The 12,895-nt window shown below is 40.2% G+C and overlaps 1 pseudogene; it reads right to left on the minus strand.

Moving 5' to 3' along the window:
* Positions 1-4,490: 4,490 nt before the first annotated feature.
* LOC116572237 lies at positions 4,491-5,275 on the minus strand (annotated as a pseudogene).
* Between the last annotated feature and the right edge of the window lie 7,620 nt (positions 5,276-12,895).

Raw genomic sequence — 12,895 nt, forward strand, 5'->3', positions numbered from 1 at the left:
ACACCCCGTGCTCCATGCAATCCGTGCCCTCTATAATACCCACCACCTGGTACCCCAACCTCCCACCCCCCATCCCTTCAAAACCCTCAGATTGTTTTTCAGAGTCCATAGTCTCTCATGGTTCACCTCCCCTTCCAATTTCCCCCAACTCCCTTCTCCACTCTAAGTCAAGCTGATGTGCACTTTTAAGGGAGCTTCTGTCTGCTGTGTGAAGAACAGATTGTCATGAAGCAAAAATGGAAGAAAGGAAAGCAGAGACCATTTGAGAAGTATTTGTAGCAGTCCAAGAAAGAAATGAAGGTGCTTAAATCAGTGTGACAGGGGTGCCTGGGTGACTCGGTCCGTTAAGCGCCAGACAGTTGATTTGGGCTCAGGTCATGATCTCATGGTTGGTGAGATCTAGCCCCGCCTCCAGCTCCTGCTCAGCCGGGAGTCTGCCTGGAATTCTCTCTCCCTCGCCCTCTGCCATTTACTGAGAGAAGAGGAGGTATGAGAAGATTCAGGGTTGTTGGTGTTTTGTTTTGTTTTGATGGGGGGGTGGAGCAGAAAGGAAGAAAAGAGTTCAAAACTCTCATTCTTTGTCTGGAAGTATAAAAAGGAAATTCAGGAATGGATTTTAAAAATATTTTTTTCTTGGGGCACCTGGCTGGCTCAGTCCATGGAGCATGTGATCCTGATCTCAGGGTTGTGAGTTCAAGTCCCATGCTGGTCATGGAGTTCACCTGGAAAAAAACTAAAATTTTTTTCCTACATTTTTATCACATATTATATGTCTCTCTTTTCTAGAACATGAGCTTTTGGAAGAAAGAGTCTGTCTTATTATTCTGATGTCCCATGCAATGCACACCATCGTCCTTTAATGTGTGTATTTGTGTGTGAAACTAGGGGATCTGATCAACTTGGTGTCAGAGGTGGAGGAGCTGAGCATTCTGGGTTACAGGAGGGGGTAATGCGAAATCCCTGGAGGAGATCTAGAATACTCTGCTATTCATTCCTGGAAACCAACGTAGCCCAGTAAGGATAAAAAATGTGTATGAAATCATAAATACTGTGTGTTTATATAACCTTAGATGGAAATAATCAGAGAAGATGCCTTGTGATTTTGATATCATTTGTTTCCGTGAAGAATAAAAATCCTTTTTTGAATTGAAAACACAGAGGTGAAGTGGAGGATGGGCCCAAGTATGTGTCTAATAACACGCCAACATATCTAAATACACTGCTTAAAAGCTTGTCTTTCTCGGCCCGAGTGCTATAGTTTATAACGGAGCTCCCACAGAGCTTTTCATGATTGTAGATGGCTTTATTTTTATAATCTTTAGCTGCAGTGTTAAAAATGCCAAATCGACACTGCATTCTGTGGGGGTGGATGGGAGAAGAAGGGTAACCCTACATGGCGATAAAAGGCCCTGCTGCCCAAAACTTTTGCTGTCGTTGAAATGTTCACTCCTAGGCTTGCTGTTTAGGTTAAAATATGGTCTTAAAAATAGCCATTAAAATTTGTTAAATGTCTCACTGTGTGAGTGAGCACAGTAAGTAGGGAGAATGTACGCAGTCCTTAAAGCTTTTGTACTGCCTTGACTTACCCGTCTTGCGATCCTGGATAAGAGAGGCTTAACTTCTCTAAGCCTCAGTGTATTAATCTATGAAATGGGACTAATAATATCTATCACACTAGGTTGTCATAAGGATTAAATCAATAATAAATGTAAAGTTCCTCTGAGCAATTCTTGGTGCCTTTAGTTAGCTAAGAAAGAGCAGAGTATAATGAAAGAAGACCCTGGACAAGTACATTTTGATATGGTGGAAGGGACTGGAGAAGCTTGAAGCATTGGAAGCCAACACAGAAGGAAGGAAAGGGTCTTGGCTGAGAATGTTAGTGAACAGAGGGCATCATGGGGATTCTCACAGGCCCTGGGAACACTCCAGAAGGAGGGATAAGACAAAATCACCACTCGAAAATGGGAAGCTGGTGCCAAAAAACCCCATGGTTACTTCGGACAGACCCAAGTAAATATTTACCAAATCTTAACATAGGACAAAGAGTTCTTAAGTTTAGAAACAAGGGAAGAAATCATCTACACAAAGTTAATTATGTTCGACTACAAAAAAAAAAATCTGAATTTCCCTACTTTAAAAACATTTAAAGAATTTTTAGATGAATAGAAACTTCATCAACAGACATTATTTTTAAAGATCCCACTCTAGGCCTTCTGGGTAAAGACAGTAGTTACAGACAGCCATCTACTTTTGCTCTTTCTCCAGACCCTACTAAAACAGCAGCGAAGGGGGTGTCAGGAAGGCAGAAACTCACTAGGATGGAGAGAAGAGAGAAAGGAGATGAGAGAAGCAAGATTTTGAAGCTACAAAACAGATGGGGTGATACATGGCTTCCCCCAAACTCCCCAAAACAGAATCATCAGGCAGCAGCCCAGAAAGCTGACATTCATTCTCATTTACCCTGCAGGATCTCTGATGGGGTCCAGGAGTGGCAGCCTCTGGCACCTGTGGAGGTCAGGAAGTGGAAATAGAAAAGAGCTGGAAATAGGACAGCTGGCTGAGAATCGATTAAGTAATTGGACCCCGGGTCTCCTCCCTACTCCGTATTTGGGCCATCGGGGAGCCCTTGTGAGAATGGGGGTTCATTGTCAGGAGAGATGAGCACAGACGCCACCAGGTACAACTGTGAATGGAGCACATAGTACTGAAAACAGGTCCTGAGATACCTTGGCCTCTTTTCCCAGTCAGCAACTGGCAACCTTGTTTGTATGAAAGGAGACCAGAAAAGTGTTCAAGGAATTTGACCAGCCCACTAAACCAAGACTAAAGAGACTGACAGTAGAAATCCCCAACTACTCCGTTGTGAAGTGTTCCCTTTCCCCTCCCTGCTCAGGCCCAGCAAGCAGATTTTTAGTTCCTTACTCTTGAGGAAATGAAAACAACCAGACATCCGAGGGAAGTCTCCAATATGGAAGAGAGAAACCAAAGAAATAAGCAGAAAAAAAAGCAACTCAGAGGAAACGGACCATTCGAGAGAAAAAAACCACTTTTTGAAAGGAATGCTGTGGTTAATAGCCAGAGATAAGAAAAGATACCGCCTGTGAAACAAGAATAGGATACTGTTTTAGAAGAGTGCAGAGATCCCTCAAAGGAAAAAGAAAATCTCTTAAAACTAAAAACATGATAATGAGACTAAAAACTCAACAAAAGTGTTGAAAGAAAAAATTAAGGAAGTTTTCCAGTAAACAAGGTAAAAGGCAGATGAAAAAATGGTAAAAGTGGATAGAAACTTTGGCAGTCCAGCCAGAAGTTCTAAAATCCAAATCATAGCAATCCAGAAATAGAGAAGAAAATGCAGAAGAGAGGGTTCAAAACAAAAAATCAATACAATGTCTCAGAACTGAAGCACATGAGTCTACAGATGAAAAGAGTCCATGACAGAACAGTTACAATGGATCAAAGGAGGCTCACACCACTAATCATGTGATGGTTGATTTTGTGTGTCAACTTGGCTAGGGGGCAGAATGCCCAGGTGTGGAGTCCCTATTTTACACATCTGGTTTCCTAAACTTTGCAACCATTTTATTTTATTTTTATATGATTATATTCTGGGATAAATGTGGGTTTTGTTACAATTAAGATGTTAGTGTTTATATAGAGGGGAAAAGCGTGGGTTTTTTTAAAGCGTCATCAAATTGAAACTGAAGTTTGGAAGCAATAAAGTGATTATACTTTCCCCTAAAAACAGCTGGTTATCACATATTTAGAAATCACGAGCCTATTGACTGTGCGTCAAAACATGCCGAGACCTTTGGCATTTATTGTACTGAGAAGGACCTATCGTACCATAGGGTGCCAGAGCTGGTGACATCGATTTATATAATCCTGTGAGTGTTCTTTGTATATGTGTTAAGCATCAAGGTGAAGTGCTATTACTATTAAAGATAGCCGAATGAGGAGCCATAAGCGGCTGGATCCAGAAAAAGAACTGTAACATTCACTTTCATTTTGCAGACCAGCCTTGTTTTCCGGCAAGGACCTTTCTCACACGGAAGTCGTGCTACCGCTAGATGGCAGCACAGTGGAGCGCTGATGGTCAGAACCAGGAAACTGGCTGGAGGAGACCCCCTGAGCCTGGCAGACGGGAATTTAGAAGAGCGATTACTCACTCTGCCTCCATCCATCCATCCATCCATCCACCCACCCATCCATCCTTACACCCCCCATCCATCCATCCACCCAATACGCACTGACTTTAAAAAGAACTCTTGCTAACGATACAGTTGAATTTAAAACAATATTCCCCAGACCATATTTTAAAATCACAGAAGTTGACTAGATAGGAAAGAAACAGATTGAAGTACATTCCTCCTGCATGACTGGTGTAGATGGAGATGTCCAAAAGTGAGCACTGCATGTTTTTATTTTTATTTTTTTGTGGAAGAGAATTTTTTATCACTTTTACGTACAGGAAATTCAACAGCATACACTTAGCCCAATCTGGTGGCCAGTTCTTTAGCCTTTTTACCTTTTCCAGCGTGGCAATGCAAGCCACCGATTTAGGATCCAGGATCTTGCCTCCTCGGTGATGGCGGATCTCATCCTATCTGTCTTTGTAATTGGTCCTGATAGATTCTACCAGCTTAGCCAGAGCTCCTTTGTCTTCATAGTTAACCAGGGGAAGCCAGAATGATGCATGTCTTCCTGGGGACCAAACACTCCAGCCTGGCCTGGAGTAATGCAGTAGGGAACCCCCATCTTACAACACAGGACAGGCAAGAAGACAACTACTTTAATGGGATCCACATCATGGACAATCACTACCAGTTGAGACTTCTTGTTTTCCACCAAGGTGGTAACATATTAACCCCAGCTTGAAGGACAGGCGGCTTCTTAGTGGGGATATCTGCTTCGCCAGTAGCTTTCTTCTCAACCCCGGCCGATTCCTGCTTCTTCTATTACTTTGTGTCTGGTCTGTGTTTGTGGGTGAGTGTAAGCAGTTGAGTAGCTGTTTGGCCGTCCAAGGCCTGGGCAAACTGGTCAATCAAATGAGGCACTTTGAGACATTTACAGGGAATAGCCCTTTGCCACTGGAGCCAGATGTAGTGATTTGACAAAACGAGTGAGGTCTCTTTTGGGCTGGATGTCCTGTCTGACGCCCAAATTCTTGGTCCTTTCCTCCAAGAGGACTGACCACCTTCTTGGCCTCCTGCTTCTTCAGGACAGCAGGAGCCCAGGTTGTCTTCCTCCCCTTTGTTTTCTTTTCTTTTGGCATCTCAGAAGGCAGGAGGAGAGAGCAGCACTGAGTGTTTTTAAACACAAGGAATCAAGCATTAGGCTTGACTTAACGAGGGAGGCTTGGGAGCTATTTCTTGAGATCAGAAATTGCAAATAGTTCAAGGACAAAGCTTTGGAATGGGAAGAAGTGAGTAGTCATCAGAGTGGGGAACAAGTTGGTGTTGCGGGATTATGGCAACTATTCCTTGCGGATCCGGGCCGTTTTCGGGATCCATTTCACTAATACCTGCTGACAGAAATGACTTGATACCCAGCATACCAGTTTTTAACTGTTATAATTTTCCTTCCATACCATTGGAGAAAAGCATTTCATTTCTTTGCTCACACATTTGTCATTTGTGTACTTCCTTCCTGCTCTGTTTTCCCTAGCCTAAATTCCATCTACATCTGCCAGGAGTTTTCCCTTTGCTACTAAGAGATCTTGATATGGCTAACTCCAACACAAAGGAGAGAAGTGGGTTAGTCTCCCAATCCAACTCCTTTAGTTCAAACTGCCTTTTCAAGCACATACAAAAAGGCAAAATGTGGCATCCTGTAACGGTCAAAGTGTGATTTTTATTCTTCCTGTATAGAGAGAAAACAACACAGAAATAGCTTTGTCCTCTAGAGCAATGGCTTTTAAACCTTTTGAAATCTGACCTTTGATCAGAAATACATTTTACTTCACAACTGCGCCAGCCCTGGGACTATCTGCCGTCAAATCCATTCCTTATTCTTCTCTTTTTCTGCCATGTTTCAAGGATGATGATCCCAAAAGGCTGTATTTCCAAGGCTCCCAGGTTATGGTAACTGACTTCTGGCTGGGTGCCACTCGTGTGCAGCTCTGACACTGGTGGGTGAGGGGAACGGAAAAGCGAGGACGATTCCCTCCATCTTTCTCTGCCTCGAGCGCATCTCTGACAGTGGCTGGGTCTTCCCTCTGGCTCCAGCTCCAGCCAAAATGTCCTACGATTTTAGCTTCTGCTGGATGACCCCAGCTCTGGGACCCAACAACACTGTCACGTCCCTATGTCCCTCCAGTCAAAAGGGATTAGTGGTTTCTGCCATTGTTGACCTCTGGGTTGTATCGTCTTCCCCTGTTTGGCTTCTCAGCTTTTTCATTATTTGTGTAACCAGTTTCCAGTTTAATTTCTTCCATTAAAAAACATACTCACCATGGTTTCCTTTTCTGCTATTTCATTATAGCACATATATATGCATGAAACAAGCAAATACTTCCTTAACAATATTCCTTTCACTGTGTGTAATGACTCTGATATTTCCTATTCTATCTCACCTTTTTTTTTTTTTTAAAGTAATTTCCATGACCAGTGTGGAGCCCAAGATGGGGCTTGAGCTCATGACCCTGGGATCAAGACCTGAGCTGAGACCAAGAGTCAGATTCTCAACCAGCTAAACCACCCAGGTGCTCCTATTCTATTTCACTTTTTAAAATGCCAGTCACAACTCTATAAATGGAATTCACATCTCGTTGATGGGTTGTATCTTGCTAATGGAGATTTGAAAAACACTGCTTTAGAGACCATATTTATTTTTACTTTTTAAAAGTCTGGCTTACTGACTCATATACACAGAAAATTCACCTTTTTAGGAACACATTATAAGAAGTTTGAAAATTATATACAGAATATTTTCATCATCTCCCAAAGCTCCCTTGTTCTCTCTCTCTCTTTTTTTTCTTTTAAGATTTTTATTTATTTGTTTGATAGAGAGACCACAAGTAGGCAGAGAGGCAGGCAGAGAGAGAGGGGGAAGCAGGCTTCTTGCCAAGCAGAGAGCCCGATGCGGGGCTCGATCCGAGGACCCTGAGATCATGACCTGAGTCGAAGGCAGCGGCTTAGCCCACTGAGCCACCCAGGTGCCCCGCCTTGTTCTCTTTTGTAGTTAACCCCTCTCCATCCTGAGCCCCTAGTAAACCACCAATGTATTTTTTTTGTTCTTATAGTTTTATCTTTTCCAGAATGTCATATAAATAAAATCCTATAGTATAGAATCTCTTGAATCTGGTTTCTTTCCCTTAGCACAGTGCTTTTTAAAGATTTTATTTATTTATATATTTGTCAGAGAGAGAGAGAGAGAGCACAAGCAGGCAGAGTGGCAGGCAGAGGCGGAGAGAAGCAGACTCCCTGCCGAGCAAGGAGCCCGACGTGGTACTCGATCCCACGACCCTGGGATCATGACCTGAGCTGAAGGCAGCGGCCCAACCGACTGACCTACCCAGGCTTCCCAGCACAACGCTTTTTAGATTCATTTGTGTTGTTACATGTGTACATAGTTCATTCCTTTTTATTGCTGAATGTTATTCTATTATCACATTAAAGCTTAGCAAATTCTTATGTTAACCTAAAATGTATATTTTACTTCTGCTATTTGTTTTGCAACCTGTTAGTCTGAAATCATGTAAAATCTTTGTGGTGGTCCTCACAGCTGGGCTCAACAGGGGTGGGAAATCATCATAGGACAACCTCAACAGTTTTCATGTTCAAAGACAAGAGGGTAATAGCTTGAGCTCTGGAGTCTTACTCTCTTGATTGAATGTTTTCTTTTAACTCTTGCTACTTCCTGATCTTGAGCAAATTACTTAACCTCCCTTAAATTATAGTTTCCTCATCTGTAAAACAAGATGGTAGCAATGGTATGTGTTTCACTGAATTCTTGTAGAGATAAAATGAGATGAAATGTGTAAAGCACTTAGTGCAATGACTGGTGCCCATAAGTACAAGTAAATTAGTTTATGTCCTAGGGAAGCTGGCTGTAATTTAGCCGGTCTAAAAAGTCAGGGGAAACAGTTTTTTTCAAGACTAACTCACTTCCTTTAAAACCCTGTCACTCACTTCTGAGCCTCTGTGAGCTGTGTCATTGCCAACCCAATGATTCAGCCTGATTCAGTCCATGAGGTCAGGAAGAAATGTCTGGGAAGCCCAAATCTGGGGACAACCCATTGACTCTGGCACCTAACATCATCAAGTTAGCTGGTCATTGAACTTGATGACCACATCAGTTAGCTGGTCATCAGTGGGACTTGAAGTCCACATCTCCTCTATAAACTTTTCAATTTGTATTATGATGGGTCTCCAACACATGTTTAAAATGATGCAGATTGCAGGCTACAATGGGAAGAATCCCAGATTGAAAGCCAGAACACTTTGGCATCGGGTCGGACCCACCACTTTTTACTGATGTGATTTTGAACAAGTCACTCACCATTTCTGTGCCTTGGTTTCTTCATCTGTTAATGGGTATATAAAATGATTATTTCCCATAAGTCTTCCTGAATCAACCATCATTTACAATGATTTCAAAATTAAAATATTGTTATTATTTTATATAAAAGTATATTTGATCATTCAAATGTGGCAATTCAGATTTGAATTACATGAACTCTTTGTGATATGATGAGTATGATGACTATTTCTGTGAAAGCATTTGTTATTGCTTCTGTAATAAAGACTGATTGAGTTTATAAAACACTGTTCCACTGGACCCATGAATCTCAGTGTTTAATACTTACCAGGCATGCACATTCTAACAGCCTTTGTGTTCATATAATGGACCAGTGAATTCTATTTGCTGCTGAGGTTTCAATCACATCCTACAAACAAAGACAGATTGTTTTGAATTAGTATCTGTCAGGGAAAGATGTTCAATTGTTAAATTACTTTAGTTATATGTGAGTTTTAATTATCTGGAGCATACTTCTCCTTTACAAATTATATTTCTCCGTAGAATGAAATCTTTCTGAATTAGATAAACTAAATTATTGACATATTTCTATATATTTAAATCACGCTTGCAGCATAAATTGTCACTTTTAAAAGCACATTCTGGGACTTTACCAAAGCCATTGAAATGTCACTGTCCTAAAAAAGCAAAAAACTGAGGCTTGTGTTTTCTAATAAATTTGTTAAGGAACATAAAAACTATTATGCATAACATCAATCCATCTATTTTTTTTTTTGAGAAAGAGTGTGTGCTTGTAAGCAGCATGAGAGAAGTGGGGTGCCAGAGGGGCAGAGGGAGAGGGAGAGAGAGAACCCCCAAGCAGGCTTTAAGCCCAGAAGGGGCTCAATCTCAAAACCCCAAGATCATGACCTGAGATGAAATTAAGAGTCAAATGCTCAACTCACTGAGCCACCCAAGCACCCCATCCATCAATTCTATTATAGAGTATTTGTTACAAACTTGGAATTGTGTTGCCTAAGGAATGCAAAGTTGACTAAGAGTGAGAAGGTCACGATCTATTGAAAAAGTAAGGACACAATTTATAATACAATCCAGGAGGCATTGTAATTGAGATAGTAATCATCAGTAAATATTTTTTAATAAATTTAGTGCCAGCATGTGCTAGATCCTATACTAGCTATTAAGAATAAGACTTTAAGAGTTTATGGTCTAATAGAGGAGACCAACAAATATAAGAAATTGTCAAAGAGGACCCACCTCACCTTGAGGAATGATGCAGGAAAATCTTCCCATAGGTAAAATTAAAACTGAGTACAGAAAAGCTAACAGGAGGAGGTAAGAGAAAGAAGAGGGCTAAGGATATTCTAGGCAGAAAATCAACTTTTGCAAAGGTACAGAGATGAGAAAAACTACAAATCATTTAGTATGTCTGGGATACATACTAGAAAGTGGCAAAGGCTGCCACTAGGATGAATAAGGACCGGGTAACGAGGGACTATGTTTGCTGCATTATCTAGACCAGTTTGTGTTGGTGTTGTGTCAGTTTTGTTGGCCTCCAGGGTATCTGATAAGACCTTTACTGTCTTTTGAATTATTATTTCTTTATTGACAAAGTGTTGTTCCTTTTTTGCTTTGAAGATTTTTTTTCATTGTCTTTAGTTTTCAGATACTTGGCTATGGTCTTGGTGTGGGTTCCTTAGGATTTATCTCACTGGGGTTTTACTCAGCTTCTTGAATCTGTAGGTTTTTATCTCTTGCCAGATTTGAGAAGTTTTCAGCCATAACTTCTTTGAGTACTTTTTCAGGCCTATGCTTTCTCCTCTTCTTCAGAGACTCTGATTGGATCTTCAGATCCTGTAGTTGCCACACAGGGCCCCAAGACTCCCTTCAATTAAAAAAAAATTTTAATAGATTTTCATTTTTAGGGCAGCAAAACCATTGAAGATTTTCCTGTAGAAAATACATGTGTGTGCACACACAAACATGTGTGTATGCACACACATATGTTCATGCATATGTATTTGTATGAATGCTTTATTGAGATATAATGCACATATCATATCATTCTTAGTATATTCCCTGAGTTGTGCTCCCATCATCACAATCAACTTTAGGACATTTCATGTCTCCAAAAATAAACTCTGTACCCATTAACAGTCACACCCCCCTCTCCACCTGTAGGCAAAGAGAAGTCATTCTGTGTGTACAGATTTGCCTATTCTGGACATTTCATGGACACATATTGCATGGAACCATGCAGTATACAAGCTACTGTGACTGGGTTCATTTATTTAGCTTAAGGTTTTCAATCCATGTTGTAGCATGTATCAGTAATTGCTCCTTTTTTTTGTAAATAACACTGTTTTAGTTTTCTATTGCTGTTGTAACAATTTAGTACAAACTTAGTGGCTTAAAATGATGCAGATTTGTTATCTTACAGTTCTATAGTCAGAAGTCTGGTGTTGGTGTCACTGGGCTAAAATCAAGGTGTCGTCAGGGAAGCACACTTTTCTGGAAGCACTGGAGAAGAATCTGTGTCCATACTTTTTTCAGCTTCTAGAAGATGCCCACGTTTCTTGGCTAGTGGTCCCCTTCCATCTTCAAAGCCAGAAACAGCAGATTGAGTCCTCTCACATTATATAACCCCAATTGTCCTTCTTCCCTCTTCCACTCTTAAGAATCTTTGTGACTACATTGGGGCCCCATGAATAACCCAGAATAATCTCCCTATTTCAAGGTCAGCTGACTAGCAAACTTAATTTTAGCTGCTCCTTAGTAATTCCCTGTTGCCGTGTAATATAATATATTCACAGATCCTGGGAATTTGGATGTAGACATACAGTGGTTTGCCTACCACCCATTATAAGTATGTGTATTTTATTTGTCTGTTCATCAGTTGATGGTTATTTGGGTTGTGTCCACTTTGGGGCTATTATGGATAATGCTGTTATGAACATTTGTGTACAAGTTTTTGAATGGATATATGTTTTCATTTCTCTTAGGTAGATATCTAGAAGTAGAACTGCTGGGTCAGAAGATTTACTTTCTAGACAATTATTCTGGCTCAGAGTAGAGAATGGTAGGGGTGATATATACTAAGTTTTATATGAATATGAAGGAAGAACAACACTTGTTGGTGAAGGCTTCAGAGAGGAAACATTTGAGCTGGATCTTGTAAAGTTATATTATCATTTATTGGCTTTCTTTTTTTTTAAAGATTTTATTTATTTATTTATTTGACAGACAGAGATCACAAGTAGGGAAAGAGGCAGACAGAGAGAGAGAGAGAGAGAGAGAGAGAGGAGGAAGCAGGCTCCCTGCTGAGCAGAGAGCCCAAAGTGGGGCTTGATCCCAGGACCCGGGATCATGACCTGAGTGGAAGGCAGAGGCTTTAACCTGCTGAACCACCCAGGCACCCCTATTGGCTTTCTTTTAATTGTGAAAGTAACAAATCCATTGTAGAGAATTTAAAAAATATAGAGAAGTCTCTAAAAGATTTTAAAATCACTTAAAACCCCACCACCCAGTGAAAACCACAGCTGACATTCTGCAGTGCTTGTTTTGTGTGTGTGTGTAGGATTTGAGTTCATATTGTATATATAATTTTGTTGTTCATTCTTTTCAATCAACATATGTCTTAAGCATTTTCCCATATCATTAACCATCAAAAAAAGAAATAAACTGGTTACATAGTATTCCTTTCCTGTATTCCTTTACATAAATATCCTTTACTGTAAGATATTTAGGTTGATTTCCAACTTTCTATTGTGATAGGTATTGCTACGAAGGACAGTCTTGTACATGTATCTTTTCTTTGAGTTGGATTTTGAAGAATGAGTTAACTGGGAATCATGGAGTCTAGCAAGATAGTGGTCTCCTCTGTTTGAAAATAACATAACATTCTATGTTAACTGTACTTCAATTTAAAAAAATGATAGTGGTCCCCAAGAACACACCAACAGATGCTTTTGTGCACAACTCTTGAAGGATATAGGAATTAAAATGTTTAAACAAAGACTCATAAAATAAAAATTGGACTTTGCTTTCCTATATGTAAAATAAAATTCCTGATGCAAAATTTTATTCTAGCCATGATAATAATCCACCATTGTTAGTGGTAATGTGACACTAAAAATCTAATCTTGGACTAACCAAACTACTTTTTTCCTCTCAAGAGTTTTTTTTTTAAACAAATATTGCAAGATTTAAAAAACAACCACAAACTCTATCATTGATAAAGCCATGTCAATTGTTAGATACCACTTTACATTTCCAAATTACAGGCTTCAGTCCTTTAGAAAGCGATCTAATTCTTCAAGAAAATTCTGCCATATTTAAGTTTTGGTGTGATTAAAGCAGATCTGGCCCTTCAATATTAGCTACCTTGGCTTCAAACCTGTCCTAAAAGGTTGTG

Source organism: Mustela erminea, chromosome 13 (genome assembly GCF_009829155.1).
Source record: "Mustela erminea isolate mMusErm1 chromosome 13, mMusErm1.Pri, whole genome shotgun sequence".
NCBI classification, from domain to species: Eukaryota; Metazoa; Chordata; class Mammalia; order Carnivora; family Mustelidae; genus Mustela; species Mustela erminea.